Raw genomic sequence first — 17020 nt, forward strand, 5'->3', positions numbered from 1 at the left:
TGATAATGAGATGTAGTATGTATAAAGAAGAAAGAAAAAAAAAACACGGGTAGGTGGTATACAATTATGGACGGACTGCCGAGTGCCGACACAGAGGTAGCTACAGCCGTGGACTACCGTACTGTGTCTGCTGCTAATATAGACTGGTTGATAATGAGATGTAGTATGTATAAAGAAGAAAGAAAAAAAAACCACGGGTAGGTGGTATACAATTATGGACGGACTGCCGAGTGCCGACACAGAGGTAGCTACAGCCGTGGACTACCGTACTGTACTGTGTCTGCTGCTAATATAGACTGGATGATAATGAGATGTAGTATGTATAAAGAAGAAAGAAAAAAAAAACCACGGGTAGGTGGTATACAATTATGGATGGACTGCCGAGTGCCGACACAGAGGTAGCTACATCCGCGAACTACCGTACTGTGTCTGCTGCGACTGGATGATAAATAATGATATAAAAAATATATATATATCACTACTGCAGCCGGACAGGTATATATTATGTAATGACGGACCTGCTGGACACTGTCTGTCAGCAGAATTAGTTTTTTATTTTATAGAATAAAAAACACCACACAAGTCACACGACGTGTGTTTAACTTTTACAGGCAGACATTCACAATACAATATAGTATACTATATACTGGTGGTCAGGTCACTGGTCAGTCACACTGGCAGTGGCACTCCTGCAGAAAAAAAGTGTGCACTGTTTAATTTTTTAATATGTACTCCTGGCTCCTGCTATAACCTAACTGCTCCCCAGTCTCCCCCACAATTAAGCTGTGTGAGCACAGTCAGATATTATACATAGATGATGCAGCAGCACACTGGGCTGAGCACAGATATGGTATGTGACTGAGTCACTGTGTATCGTTTTTTCAGGCAGAGAACGGATTATATTAAATAATATAAAACTGCACTGGTGGTCACTGGTCAGTCACTAGTATAACTAACTAATACTATCAGCAAAATTCTGCACTCTCTGTCTGAGTACTCCTCCTAAGCTCCAGTAAATGAAGTGTCACTGTCTCACTCTGTCACTAGTATAACTAACTAATACTATCAGCAAAATTCTGCACTCTCTGTCTGAGTACTCCTCCTAAGCTCCAGTAAATGAAGTGTCACTGTCTCACTCTCACTCTCCTATCTATTTCTTCTCTAAACGGAGAGGACGCCAGCCACGTCCTCTCACTATCAATCTCAATGCACGTGTAAAATGGCGGCGACGCGCGGCTCCTTATATAGAATCCAAGTCTCGCGATAGAATCCGAGCCTCGCGAGAATCCGACAGCGTCATGATGACGTTCGGGCGCGCTCGGGTTAACCGAGCAAGGCGGGAAGATCCGAGTCGCTCGGATCCGTGTAAAAAAAGCTGAAGTTCGGGCGGGTTCGGATTCCGAGGAACCGAACCCGCTCATCTCTAATTTTATATCTCTATTAACTTTATCCCTCTGCTTGCCTTTAATAAATCTCCCTCTCATTGAGATGGCAGTGCAGAGGAGTCGAAGGAGTCTGGATCAGATTCCCCCAAGCATGTTTGGTATTTTATCTCTTTCCAAGCTTTGATATGCCTACCCCAAAGCTTGTTCAGATAAGGCCCTGTAGAAAAAGCTCTCAGTGGAATGAAATGTACTCTGAAAAATCTAAACATACCAGGTCTTTGATGCCAATGTCTATTCACGTTTACACTTGGGCAACATTATAACATGTGTGTCTGACTACATTGCACAACAGGGAAGAAGGAAGTGGAACAGCAATTTCTGCAGCCATTGGGTTAGGGAAATAAGAGAAGAAACCAAAAGAAAAACCATATGAGGCTTACAGCATATGTTCATTTAGTTTGATGATGGTCCTTTAAACTCTAAGGGCTGAAACACACTACACGGTTTTTGCCGGCCGGGAAAAAGCCGGGCGTCTTTTTCCCGTGCCGGCATTGTAGTTAACAGTGTGAGGGCTAGGGTGCCTTCACACTGCACGGCCCCGGCCCGGCTGCCGGGTTGCAGCCGGGTCTCACCACTGGAAGGTCCGGCGGCCGGGCGGCCGCCGGGCCGTCTTTGGAGCCAGTAAACCGTGTGTGTGAAGGGGAGCTTTCACACACAACGGTTTTTACTGTAGCCGTGTATGATGCTGCGCATGCGCACAGCATCACACACGGCTAAAAGCCATCCTGTGTGACAAGACACTGCCGGTTTCTCCCGGAAGGCAAAAAGCCGGACAAAGTTTGTCCGGCTTTTTGCCATCCGGGAAAAACCGGAGTGTGTGTTACAGCCCTAAGGAAGAAATCATTGAATATTTGGGATTCTGTATACTATGCATATAAACTACATGCGTATAGAGTGTATAGAGGTGAAGTACAGAACCACATTTTTGATCAAGGCTCCAAGTCCGTACTTGTCTTTCTCCAAGCTTTGACAAATCTCCCCCCAGTGTGTCTAAAGCTGCCTTCTGCCCAGCTTTAAATCATGTTATCTTCCTCTCAATGCATGAAATGTGCACTAGAAGAACGCCTACTGTGGCTACTAGAGGTCATTGTTACCTCAAAATGTCCTGCTGGTAAATATGGGACGTGAGTGCACCTTCTGGTTTTAAAGGTTAATTTAGCATGAGATATGACAGTGTTCCAAACTATTCTTATTCACCTGGCCATGCTGGGGTATATTTACTAAAGTGTGAGATTTTTTTTAGAAGTGGAGATGTTGCCCATGGCAACCAATCAGATTCTACTTATCAGTCATCTAGCACCTTCTAGAATATAATAGCTAGAATCTGATCGGTTGCCATGGGCAACATCTACGATCAGTTACTCAGACCTGCGGGGGGATGCCCAGCACAGGGCATGTCAGGCACTACCCCAACCTCCCCCCCCCCCCCCCCCCACACACACACAGGTACAAAAACGTCACATGGTGGTGATGCTTTTGTACCTGGCGAGTAGCTCCCTGCCAGCGCAGCTCCTGCGCAATGGCAGGCCGCTACTCACTGCCTCCTGGCGAGTAGCTGCAACAGCCCCCCCCCAACGATCCAGCAGGGACGTGCGGTGAGCTAAATAGCTCAGGAGGCACTGGCTAGCACCAGAGCCAGATTTACACACAATATATGAGCCAAAGCGTACATCTGGGCATTATACACAGGTGCAGTAGTATAAACGCCAGGAAATTTGGTGAGTTTTGATTAGAGATGTGCAGAAAAGATACACAGGTGAGGCACTGCCACACCTGCCATAGACTTTTTACTCCAGAGATTTGGCTATAAATATTATTAGAATAATGCAAAGAAGATATTTCAAACATATTCTTTGTGTTTTTCATATATTTTATACAGTCAAAACTCTGGCGCAAACGTTAGTATGACAGGGAAGACTCTGCCTCACATGCCTCACCCCACTGCACGTCACTGCGGTCCATACACGCCTCCGTTGTCCAGACCGTGCCCCACCAATGGCGTTCTAACGCCGTTGGCACACCCTCTCTGCCCTGCTACCGCCTCTGCCTTTCAATCAGACAGAGGCGATTGCCCCAGTGAGATGCTGTTAGCTCCTGGGGTGCACACGCGCAGTGCGCCGGCTGCGAGAGCGCACTCCACAAAGTGATTCAGACTGCAATCACTGCCGCTTCAGCGATGCTGTCTGAATTACCCCCATTGTCTGGTTCTTTAGAGAAGAACCTAACATGACAGAGATATAAGCTTGGTGGACATATCTTAGTTCAGTATAAACAATCTAAGTTTGTCACACATATTATATTGTTCAGTAATACACAGCTTTGATCTATTTCTATATATACAATATGACTTTACTTCCTCTTTAAAATGTGTCGTTATGAAGACAATGGGATAAATATAATAGCCTAATGGTTGCAGGCACTGGCAATTTTTCAACAATTTAGCCACAACAGATCATTTAAAGCAGCAACACGTTAAAAGACAAAACAATGCTGATTAAGCCTTTTAAATTATTGGCACTTCAAATCTGGCAGCTAAATGGCAGAAAATTCACATTGAAGGCTATTATATGTACTCCATTATAACAAAGCAACCAATCCGTTCATCCATGAGAGGCAATCCCACAGAGCTCCAGTTTGCCATCTGACATCGATGATTGCACCAGCTTAAAAATTTCAAATTGTAACTTTTATTCCCACAGATCAAAAGTTTAGAAAGGTTCTAGGTAACTAAATGCAGTGTGCAACCGACACATTCTTATTTTGAAATTTTAATTGCAGGTTTGGGAGGTGGTGGTGTGGCTAAAGGTGTGGGATATTTGTGTTTGGGTGTCATTGCAAATGACATACTTATCTTTTCTTAAACCCCCACACCATAGTGATGACGCAATGAATGGTGCAGATCTCACCCTCTTTTCTCTACATCAACCCTGCAACTTGGCAGGTATAAATACGGGCCCATGGAGTCAAAGGCTTATTTATAAACTACACAACATAAACATTCATTACTCATGCCTTCAGACTTTCCAGCATTGCTGCAATATGCACAGTGATTTGTGTTTATGGGACGGATTTTCTTTCAAACAACAATATTTGGAATTGCTGGTCGAAGGATCTGTAATTTCCCTGATTTCCATAATTGTGGCACTGTTTTAGTTTAGTCTTTCTGAAATAACATTGACAAACATAGCCCAGCTTCTTAACAATTATAGCTGTGCTCACAACGGGATGTGGTCATGTGACCAGCGCATGGGATCCCGGCAGTCACCACGCCGACGCCAGGATCCCGAGCGATCAAAATGTCGGCAGACAGAATGCCAACCCACAGGGACTATTCCCACTCATGGATGTCCACGACACCCATGGAAATAGAGCCTGCTGCGTGGCCAGTGCAGCAAGCCCACAAGGGGCTTTGTTGAGCTTGCCTCCCATCCCCCCCCCCCCACACACACTTCCCGCTGCCATTCTGCTGCCGGGATCCCAAGGTCGATATGCTGACCGCCAGGATCCCGAGCACCGGTCTCCCAGCCCCAACCCCTCACAATAGTCATCCACCACTACACCCCTGTATGAAGATCCTCCATGGCTCCTAGCCATATTTTTTGGGTCTCACAATCTTCTATTGTCATATGTAAACATCAGTGCAAAATTATTCCTTGATTCACCCCACCCAGGGCTCCTCTGTCTGCAGTTTTCTTGTACATGTGTATACGTCAGCTCCTGCTTCTGTAACTTACATCTGTTCTCAAGGATGACCAAGACGGCAGATGACAACAGTGTTGGTCATTAGGACACTGCTGTTTGCGTGGAGAAATCAAGGCTGATGCCACATACTGTAAACTCCAGGATATGTACATTTATATTGACTGGGATCAAAGACAAAGGGAGTCATTAAAAAATGAACGCAGCTGCTGCGTTCGCTTGCAGCATCCACATTCATAGGGTCTGCGCACTCGCACCGCCCATATTGCACGTGCGCGACCCTTCACCATGATATTGCATCCCGGAAGGATGCGATCGCATAATAATTGTCAGCAGTGCCGTAACTAGACATTTTGGCGATGTGTGCAAGAAAGAGCAGGTAGAGTCCCCTTTTACACATTAGGCACGTAGAGTCCCCCTTTTTACACATTAGGCAGCAGAGACCCCTTTGTTATATATTACAGCAACAGAGCCCCCTTTTTCACATTAGGCAGGGAGAGTGTGTTTGAATGTCACATTAGGCGGGGAGAGTGTGTGTGTTTATGTGTGTGTGTGTGTCACATTAGGCGTGGAGAGTGTGTGTGTCACATTAGACGTGGAGAATGTGTGTGTGTGTATGTGTGTCACATTAGGCAGGTAGAGTGTGTGTAAGCGTGTGTGGGTCTAACAGGCGTCATCAGCAGTGGCGGGTCAAATGGCAGCAGGGCCTGCAGGCGGCTTCAGTGGCGCTCCCTCTCCTCCTCTGCAGCGGCGGTGGGTCTCACAGGAGGAATTAGCTGAGGCAGCGGCAGCTCATATATGGCAACAGGCGGCTCAGTAGCGCTCCCTCTCCTCCTCCTTTCCAGCGGCGGCAGGTCTCACAGAAGGAATTAGCTAAGGGCCTTAGCTAATTCCTCCTGTGAGACCTGCTGCCTCTCCTTTGCAGCGGCAGCGGGTCTCACAGGAGGAATTAGCTGAGGCAGCGGCAGCTCCTATACAGCAACAGGCGGCTCCCTCTCCTTTGCAGCGGTGGCAGGTGTCACAGGAGTAGTTTCCGCACAGGGGACTGTGCTGTGTCCTGCGCCACCGCTCCCCATCCCTTACAAAGGTGGCGGCGGCGGGACACAGGCGCCGGCGAACAGCATAACTAAAATGCTCGTACAGTACGTGGGGGAGGAGGAGATGGAGTGCTATTGAGCCGCCTGTTGCCGTATAGGAGCCGCCGCTTCCTCAGCAAATTCCTCCTGTGAGACCCGCTGCCTCTCCTTTGCAGCGGCAGCGGGTCTCACAGGAGGAATTAGCTGAGGCAGCGGCAGCTCCTATACAGCAACAGGCGGCTCCCTCTCCTTTGCAGCGGCGGCAGGTGTCACAGGAGGAGTTTCCGCACAGGGGACTGTCTCAGCTAATTCCTCCTGTGAGACCCGCTGCCTCTCCTTTGCAGCGGCAGCGGGTCTCACAGGAGGAATTAGCTGAGGCAGCGGCAGCTCCTATACAGCAACAGGCGGCTCCCTCTCCTTTGCAGCGGCGGCAGGTGTCACAGGAGGAGTTTCCGCACAGGGGACTGTGCTGTGTCCTGCGCCACCGCTCCCCATCCCTTACAAAGGCGGCGGCAGCGGCACACAGGCGCCGGCGAACAGCATAACTAAAATGCTCGTACAGTACGTGGGGGTTTGTTGCCTGATGGTGCGCCTTCAGTGCAGTTGCGCTGTGGGCAAGGCAACATTGGCACACACCTAGTTACGGCCTTGATTGACAGACTACAGGCATCTGGGGAAGGTGACACGATGTTGGAGGGAGCGATCAGGAAATGCAGGCTTGTCATGGCCATTTTTGGGGCCGGACTATGATGCTGGCTGCGTTCCTTGCATATTGATCAAGCCGGCAGGACCCCTGCCTATGCAGGGATCGACTTCTATTCGATGCATTCGCAATTAAATTGCAAACGCAACGTGGAGTGGTGCCACACATGCTGGGTGTCCTTGTCTTGTGCTGGGCGACTCCCAGCATGTGACTACATGCAGAAACAAGATCTGCGTCCATCTCTGAATAACCCCCAAATTTCATGTTGTTTTTTACTGTATTTTAGACATAGGACTTAATTCAGCTGGGATCACTATTGAGACAGACATTGCGATTTTTCTCAAAACAGCTTTTGCTAAAAAAAAACACATATACATATACAAAAAAAGAGTTTTGAAACAGCACTGGAACTTTTTTTCAAAATTCATTAATTGTCACTCAACATACTGGTTATAACTGTAAACCATTTCTTTCTGGCTCTTAGTTGGTGGTGCTCCTAGATAATTAATCCAAACAGACTATGCAAAAAGGGGTTTTACGTAAGGCGTAAAAGGAAAGGGGATTGTATGCCTTTTCTGGGGCACACTAATAAATTCATCATTTAGAATAATTCTAAATGATGAATTTATAAGTGTGCCCCAGAAAGTCCCCTTTCCTTTTACACCTTACTTAAAGCCCCTTTTTCTACACGGGATATATGCAGCTGCAATCACAGTGGCACCATGTTTTTAATCTCCGCAATCGCAGCTGACGTCAGATGCAGTGGCATCACAAGGGGGGCGCGGCCCGCCCCCGGGTGTCACCCGCCGAGGGGTGACACTAAAGTGCCGGATCCTGCTCAGTGATAGGAGCCAGGTGATGCACTGTAACATTACATGCAGCAACCCGGGTCCTGTCACCGTGTAGGAGCCGGCGCTGCAGACATGCTAGTCTCCGAGGGCAGCCCGCAAATTCCGGACCTGCGGAGTGACAAAAACGGGGGTCAGGATACTTAGCCAGTCCCCTTCCATGACGCCACACCTCCTCCACAAAGCCACATTCCCTTTGCGCCTGCATCAGCACAGGGTGCATAAGAGGTGATACTTTATCACCGTGCTATTTATCACTCTCCAAGGCTTGATAAATCTGGACCATACAGAAGTTCAATGGGTATATTATGTAAATGTGGATTTACTTACAGAGAGGGGTGTATCTACCCATTGGCCAGGATGGCACTCGCCAGGGGCGCCAGCCGATGAGGGGACGCCGCCCGGCAGTGCCACCCTCGACCAATAAGTGGAATCACTTAGTAGTGGCAGTGCCTGGGCTGGTGGTTCGCACAGCAGCCAAGAGCTAGCGCCGGTGTTCAGCACCATAGTGAAGAAACTCAAAATAAACTACTAGAATGCTATTCTTAATATATCACTACATCGCCACTACTAGGTAGTGCGCAGAGATACCTTTTCACTGCCATTAATATTTGATATACCCCCTGACTGCAGGTAACATCGCTGGGCAGCACCCCTCCTTGGCTAGGCACTGCTGATTTCTCCACAGTGCGACAAGGATTACTGTGTGGGCATGATGTGTATGGGACACTATGGTGTGACATAATGTGTATAAGGGGTACTACTGTGTAATGTAGTTTGAATTGGGGGTACTATTGTGTGGTCATGCCCCTTTCCCACAAGATCATGCACCTTTTTTGCCTATGCACCTTCCCTATTTCAAATATGGGAGGGCGCCAGTCCCTTACTTTGCCAGGGGCGCCTGGTCCCCTAGATACTCCTCTGCTTACAGGACTAAAAGCAACACTTTAAAAAGACATTCAATACACTTTAAATGGAGCCGCTGCGGCCGCTGTAATCAATCCTTAGCCTACGTCCTTTTTACCCAATTTGCGTACAAAGCCCCGTACCGTGTACGCACTTTGCGTACAAACGCCGCGATGGTCGTACAAAGTACACGTGGTGCGTACACACACAAAGACACGCTGTGAGTACTTTGCAGTTACACGTGTGACTGGATTTCACTTATATAACACTAGCAGGGAAAGAGAGACACGACACCAATTTGTATTTCAAAGACTATGGGGGTAATTCCAAGTTGATCGCAGCAGGAAATTTTTTAGCAGTTGGGCAAAACCATGTGCACTGCAGGGGAGGCAGATATAACATGTGCAGAGAGAGATAGATTTGGGTGTGGTGAGTTCAATCTGCAATCTAAATTGCAATGTAAAAATAGAGCAGTCAGTATTTACCCTGCACAGATATAAAATAACCCACCCAAATCTAACTCTCTCTGCAAATGTTATATCTGCCCCCCCTGCAGTGCACATGGTTTTGCCCAACTGCTAAAAAAATTCCTGCTGCGATCAACTTGGAATTACCCCCTATGTTGGGATCTGACCCACCAACAGTTCTTTACTAGCAAGGGGTTACAATAACAACAATACAATACAATAAGAAAATGGCTACAGTCAATGGTACATACGTTTTGGTTTCGCCTGTGCTTCCCGGTCCGGTCCTCAATCATCAAGGTTGATGATCTTCAGAGATTGAGAGAGTGACCTGGCCTGCAGCTGGCTATTTATACATTTGTCCAAAACCTAACACAATGGGAACTGTAATCTCTTTATCCATTGGACACAGGGATGGTCATTTACAGTACAGGAGAGGTCATAGGTCAGTTTGAATAGGTGGGCGATGTCTGTTCCAGGTGCACTTGCAGATGGTCTCCTCTGGGTTCCCGCCGCATATCAAGTGTACAGTAAATACAGTTAATATTTATATTCTGCTCCTGTGCATAACTATTCGCAGGAGCGTGCGATCTTCTGCAAACTAACACCGGAATATTGCTCTTAAAATATCCTAGAGCTGGATACCAAACACCTCCTTATAACCTAGTTCTGTCCCCTCCTGTCCTGTAAAGGTGAATCCCTTTGTTCTGATACCATTTAAACATGTGTAACTCACTGGTGTGGTGCAGGGAGACTATGTGTACATTGTGCACTATTTGGATTAAATATGTAATGTGTTTTTATGGCTTTTCCATGTGATTACAAACACTACCGTAATTACTCGTACCACGCGCTAATACGCAGGACCGCGGGAGTGACCACACGCAAATTGCGAATATGCGCACGCACGGCAGAGCAAGTACGTGCACGGAGGCCATCTGTGTGTAGTTTGTACGCGATGTGTGTACTGCAATATTTTTAGACTTCGACAATTATATTATATGATAAACAAAAAGACTGACAGGTCCTCTGAAAGACATACAGTAAATCTACAATCATCAATGTTCGATGAAATTTCTTCATTCAGAGATGTTAAAACCTCCCCCTTTACTTGTATTACTGAAGGTGGAAAGCTTGAGGCTTAAAGACTGCAGGATTTCTGCTGCATGGAAACGTGGTGCAGTCAGGCGGTGTGTAGTGAAGGCTGCATCTATATGGCAACTGCGCTACTCATCATCTGGCCCCAGAAAAGTAATTGTTTTTCGTGTTTCTGCCCTTCAACATATCCCAGATGCTAAATTATCTTTTCAGATTATTTTGTGCTAAATTAATTTTCAAAACTGCTTTCACCGATAGTTAGTGCACTGAGACTTTGAAAGGTGATTGTAGGCCATTTGCAATAAATGGTGACTATGGCACAGTGCATTGAATGTCTGTGCCCCGACACACCCCAATGCTTTATCCAATGGTAGGGCCAGACAACATAAATACTGTGCCCATTTTTATTTGACCCTCTGATGCCCAAAATGGGGTCAAAAGTGAAGCCAAACAGATTTTTTTTATATGCATACTGTATAATATTTATAGATAATCATTGATTATTTTTGTATTTTATTTTTAGTTAATTAGTAATGCTAATGTGAACTTAGATCTAAAAAAATTATAACCCAATAAATTGTAAAAATTAATTTGTGTAGTTAGGTCAAATCTGACTCCATTTTGGAATGCTGTTTCGTGACTTGCATCGGTGCGAATATTATTTCTTTCTCTAGGATTTTCAGCTAGCACAGCATGCAAAGGAGAAGTCAGTGGCGGCACAAGGGAGGTGCTGGGGGGGTGCAGCCTGCACCCAGGTGTCACCCGCCAAGGGTTGACAGCAGTGGTGTAAGTATGCGGGTACGCTCGGGTACGGAGTACCCTTAAGAAATTTGCAGCGGGTACGCAGTACCACCTGCCGCACACTTGACCACCATTACCAAAATTATAATATACCACAAAGTAACTAGACCATGGTGCATGGCAGCATGACGGTGCCTCCCACTTTGTCAGGGTTACTGGGACGTCAGGTCACGCTTCCTCCTCAGTTAGCTGTGGCTGGCGTGAAGAGAGGAGGCTGATTGCACTTTCCTGCAGCGTCCTTTTCAGGGAGTAGCAGTGCGGCTGTTTCCATTAACTCGGCTCGTGTAACACATCGGCACTGAGTGGCTTTTGTTGTTCACAGGCTGGGCTGCTGTGCCTGTTTCTGGTTTCACTGTGTGGGGTAATTAATTTCTAATATCATGGGGACACTACAATATATTTCTATTATTATGAGGGCAAAGAAAAAGTGCTGTGTCATGTGGTCACGCCGCTAGTGTCATGTAGCCACTCCTAGTAGTGGCATGTGGCCACGACCCCTCACAACACGTGACCATGCCCATTTTTCGGCATTCACTACCACTAAGAAAATATTTCTACTTGCACCACTGTTTGACACCAAAATGCTGGCTCCTTCTCAGTGACAGGATCTGGGTGCTGCACTATAACATTTGTGCAGCACCTGGCTTCTGTCACCTTGTAGGAGCCGGCACTGCAGCCAAAGCACTCCCCAGGGAAGCTTGCATCTCCCAGACACCCGAATGATGAAAACCGCGTGGGGGTTCAAGGGGCTTGGGACACCGAGCCACGCCCTCTACCGCAACAGAAGTGAGTAATGTGACTTCTTTATCTCTAAGGACCATATTAAAAATAGAGATTCATAAGTGATGTGGTGACTGCAACGAGTGAATTTAGTGTATTGTCACCCACACTCACAAACTATCAGAAGTAAATTTTGATTTAATTGTCTGTGCAATGTAAGAATTGTACACTGCTCAAAAAAATAAAGGGAACACTTAAACAACACAATGTAACTCCAAGTCAATCACACTTCTGTGAAATCAAACTGTCCACTTAGGAAGCAACACTGATTGACAATCAATTTCACATGCTGTTGTGCAAATGGAATAGACAACAGATGGAAATTATAGGCAATTAGCAAGACACCCCCAATAAAGGAGTTGTTCTGCAGGTGGTGACCACAGATCACTTCTCAGCTCCTATGCTTTCTGGCTTATGTTTTGGTCACTTTTGAAAGTTGTCGGTGCTTTCACTCTAGTGGTAGCATGAGATGGAGTCTACAACCCACACAAGTGGCTCAGGTAGTGCAGCTCATCCAGGATGGCACATCAATGCGAGCTGTAGCAAGAAGGTTTGCTGTTTCTGTCAGCGTAGTGTCCAGAGCATGGAGGCAGGGGCGGAACTGCCGGAGACAGCGGAGTCGGTTGCCGCCGGGCTCCCAGCCTGTAGGGGGCACCTCCTCCGTTGTCCCCAGTTCCGTGACCCCTGCTGTAAGAGAGTGCCTACCGAGTGCCTCTGATCGTGGCCAGCCCGGCACCCTGACTGAGTAGATGTCAGGGAGACAGTGCGGCCTTGCAGGGAGGGGGGCGGAGCGGCTGTCACTATGAATAGACACTGGACGGGAGTCGGGAGAGCCTCAGCAGCAGAGGTCAGAGCGAGGCTGAAACAGAGTATGTGGATATGTGCTATTCGTAATGGGTGGGGGGTATGTGGGGGGACTACTGAGCATCAACTACAGTGGCTGCAGCAAATCACTTATGAAAGGTGCAGACACTGCAGAGAGATCTGTCTCTCTTCACATTTCAAAAGTGATTTGCTGCATCCACTGCTGTCGTTTCTCAGTATCCCCTTGGAGGACCCCCTGCTGCCTGTGATCCACGTGTTGTGTGTGTGTATGAGGAGAGTGGCTGCAGGCACCTAGTATCGCCAGCATGCCCCCCCCCCCCCCCCCCCTTCTCCTGCACAGATAGAGGAAAACGTCTACAAGTTTGGGGAACCTGGTGTGCAGAGCGCCCCTGCCCCCGCAGAAGGTCTGCACCCTGCAGAGGTAATGGCACTGCATCCTACTAAATATTTGTGCTGCAGACATTGATTTCATACACTGCACACTGTATACTGCAACACTGATTCAATGTATACAGATTATGAACTGCTCCTTATACTGTGATTCAGTGCTGCAGCATACAGGAGTGCAGAGAATGACCTGTTCATGGCCCTTGTACAATGATTTAGGGGCCATTTATCATGGATTGCATATTCCATGTGATCTGGGCAGGATCTTATCGCCTAGTATTGCATTGCAATATGCAATCTTATCACCCGAATGTATTATTGTGCACCATAGGCGTGCGCAGCACATTTTATTAGGGGGTGCACCGTCGGAGGGGTGTGCCTAGCACCGCCTTTTGGGCGTGTCTAGCACCATCTATTGGCGTTAATGCAATATAAAATATCCACCCTTGTGCCAATCCTAATAAAGCAGATACATTGTCAGACAAACACCCCTGATGGCACTCACTGCAGTTACCCTGCTCGTCCTTAGCCTGGTCTGGCTGCCCCTCTCTTTCCCCTGCAAGCTGCAGCAGCTTACTTACAAGTCAGTCACTCACTGACACTGACAGTCGCAGACTAGTACTGCTGCTCTTGGAAAAACTAGTGACGTGTTTATGCTGCTGCCGGCCGCCTGCCAGTATTGAACTTCTCTTCCTAAGAGGAAAGCTGGCTGCATGCTGATCCTCATCAGTGTCTGGCGTTGGCATAGCATAGAAGGAGAGAGGTGGGCATGTGGCAGGTGTGATGGGTGGGCGGTGGCATCCTTAATTAACCCAGGCGTCTGGTCAGTAATGCAGTCCTGACAGGGTGCAGCGCAGAGGGGACAGTAATCAGCCTGCTTGGCGATTGCTGCATCAGGCATGTGAGATCGGGGTGCCAGACATTAGGGGGAGCCTGTGCGCACCAGGCACCCCCCCTGCGCACACCTATGTTGTGCACATGCAGGGACATGTCCCTGTGGTGTGCTGTGATGGCTGCTGTAGCTTCTGCGCATCTGCGGTCAGCTAAGATCGCACTGCACATTGGCCACTTTCGGAACCCTCTGCCTGGCCACAAGTGCGATGTGTAGCCCATAGGTTAGCTGCGGTGGTGAATATTGGTAAATCAGGCAGCATCTTATGCACCATACAAACCCATGGGGGATGCAGCTGCTGCGGGAATGGAGCAATTGCGATACCTGCTGCGGTCCCTCCTTCTTACATCCAGGTGTTACTTATCATTTTCGGGTATTTCAGGGATATAGCCGCAAATATGCAATGATAAATGGGCCCCTTAGTGCTGCACAGTGGCGTAACTAGCGAGCGGTGGGCCCAGGTGCGACAAAATGCTTTGGGCTCCCCCCTTCCCTCCTTATACCATCCAAGTCCACTCCCTCACCCTTGGAGAGGATCTGGTGAGGGGGACCTGTTCAGGGCCAGGGAAATGGATACCTAGCAACAGTGCCGTAACTAGACATTTTTGTGCTGTGTGCAAGAAACGGCATCGGAGTTCCCCCCCCTCTATGTAAAACAGGGGCAGGGCGCGTGCAAAATAATACCAATTCATACAACGGTGCACAGTAGTCTAGATTATTCAAATTACGCCGCACAGAAGAACCACTACACCAGGTAGAGCCCCTTTTACACCTTATGGCGGACAGTTTCCCCTTTTTACACCTTACGGCAGACAGCGTCCCCCTTTTAACACATTACGGCAGACAGCGTCCCCCTTTTTACACATTACGGCAGACAGCGTTCCCCCTTTTTACACATTAAGGCAGACAGAATAGATAGATAGAATAGATTATACTTACTGTCTCCGCTGGCAGTCAGGCTCCTCGGTGCAGCAGCTTCTGGCAGATGAGGATCCGATTCCCGGGCAGGGGAGAAGAAGGAGGAGGGAGGGGGACTCGGGAGCCGCAGCAGCGCAATGTAATTGGTGGAGTCGCTGCTGCAGCTGTCCCTCTCCTTCACCATAGGTTGTTCTCCGCCGCTGTGATGAGGGAAGCGCATCCCAGCATTCACAGCGGCAGAAAACAGTCTATGGTGAAGGAGAGGGACAGCAGCGCCTCCACCAATTACATAGCGCTGCTGCGGCTCCCTCCTCTCCCTACGTGGCCGCAGTGCTCCTCTCCTCGGTGGGCGGTTGTGTGCTGCGGGCGGCGGAGGCCCGCAGCACACAGAGGCATGTGTAGGTTTGGGCCCATTGACAGTGGCGGGCCCCAGTGCAGGGCACAGCTTGCACTGGCTGTAGTTCCGCCACTGGTGCTGCAGCATATGGGAGTGGAGAGTATGGCTTACTGTAGACCACAGGTTCTCAAACTCTTGTCCTCATTACCCCACATAATGCATGTTTTGCAGGTCTCCTCACAGAATCGCAAGTGAAATAATTAGCTCCACCTGTGGACCTTTTAAAATGTGTCAGTGAGTAATTAATACACCTGTGCACCTGCTGGGTTACCTGCAAAACATGCACTGTGTGGGGTAATGAGGACCGAGTTTGAGAACCTGTGCTGCAGATAAACCATGTATATAGTGCAGAGTATCAGGGGGCTTGTTAAACCCACCTAAGCCAGTGATTATGTACCAGGCCTGGAGTTAGGGGTCCCTGGCTGTGTCATCTGTACTGGGCCCCACAATGTTTGACAGTAGCCCCAGCTTCCATGCAGAGCCCTGGACACTGACTCCTATCCTGCAACCTTTATTCAGGTTGGTATCTATATACCGGCACCCGTCATCCCGACCGTGGGATGCCGGGTGCCGGAGTGCCGGCAGCGGGGCGAGCGCAAAAGAGCCCCATGCGGGCTCGCTGTGCTCGCCATGCTGCACTTGCCACACTATGGGCACGGTGCCGCTAGTCTTCCTTCAGGGTTGACGTGGACACCCCAAGAGGGGGAATAGGTGTTGGTATCCCGGTGCCGGTATGCTGAGCGCCGGGATCCCGACAGCCGGGATATTGAATGCATCCCCTTTATTCACCCTGATGTACCACTGGTGAGTCGCTGGGATATTAGAGTCCATCCAGGCACTCACTAGGAAGTAATGTGACAACACTACTTCCTCCCTTGCCTCCCCAGCTGTCTGATTGCTCATGCTCCAATGGTCATTGGTATATGCGCAGGATGGAGCCATGGTGGGGGTGGGGGGGGCACCACCGTGCATTTCGCCTCCGGGCTTCTGGTATGAACTTACGCCTCTGCATGGAGGCGCTACCAGGAGACAGGCCAGTACATCAGGAGATGTGGAGGAGGCCGTAGGAGGGCAACAACCCAGCAGCAGGACCGCTACCTCCGCCTTTGTGCAAGGAGGAACACTGCTAAAGCCCTGTAAAATGACCTCCAGCAAGCCACAAATGTGCATGTGTCTACTCAAACGATCAGAAACAGACTCCATGAGGGTGGTATGAGGGCCCGACGTCCACAGGTGGGGGTTGTGCTTACAGCTCAACACCGTGCAGGACGTTTGGCATTTGCCAGAGAACAAGATTGGCAAATTCGCCACTGGCGCCCTGTGCTCTTCACAGATGAAAGCAGGTTCTCACTGAGCACATGTGACAGACGTGACAGAGTCTGGAGACGCCAAGGAGAACGTTCTGCTGCCTGCAACATCCTGCAGCATGACCGGTTTGGCAGTGGGTCAGTAATGGTGTGGGGTGGCATTTCTTTGGGGGCCACACAGCCCTCCATGTGCTCGCCAGAGGTAGCCTGACTGCCATTAGGTACCGAGATGAGATCCTCAGACCCCTGGTGAGACCATATGCTGGTGCGGTTGGCCCTGGGTTCCTCCTAATGCAAGACAATGCTAGACCTCATGTGGCTGGAGTGTGTCAGCAGTTCCTGCAAGACAAAGGCATTGATGCTATGGACTGTCCCGTCTGTTCCCCAGACCTGAATCCAATTGAGCACATCTGGGACATCATGTCTCGCTCCATCCACCAACCCTTGTTGCACCACAGACTGTCCAGGAGTTGG

The sequence above is a fragment of the Pseudophryne corroboree genome, chromosome 2 (genome assembly GCF_028390025.1).
Source record: "Pseudophryne corroboree isolate aPseCor3 chromosome 2, aPseCor3.hap2, whole genome shotgun sequence".
NCBI lineage: Eukaryota > Metazoa > Chordata > Amphibia > Anura > Myobatrachidae > Pseudophryne > Pseudophryne corroboree.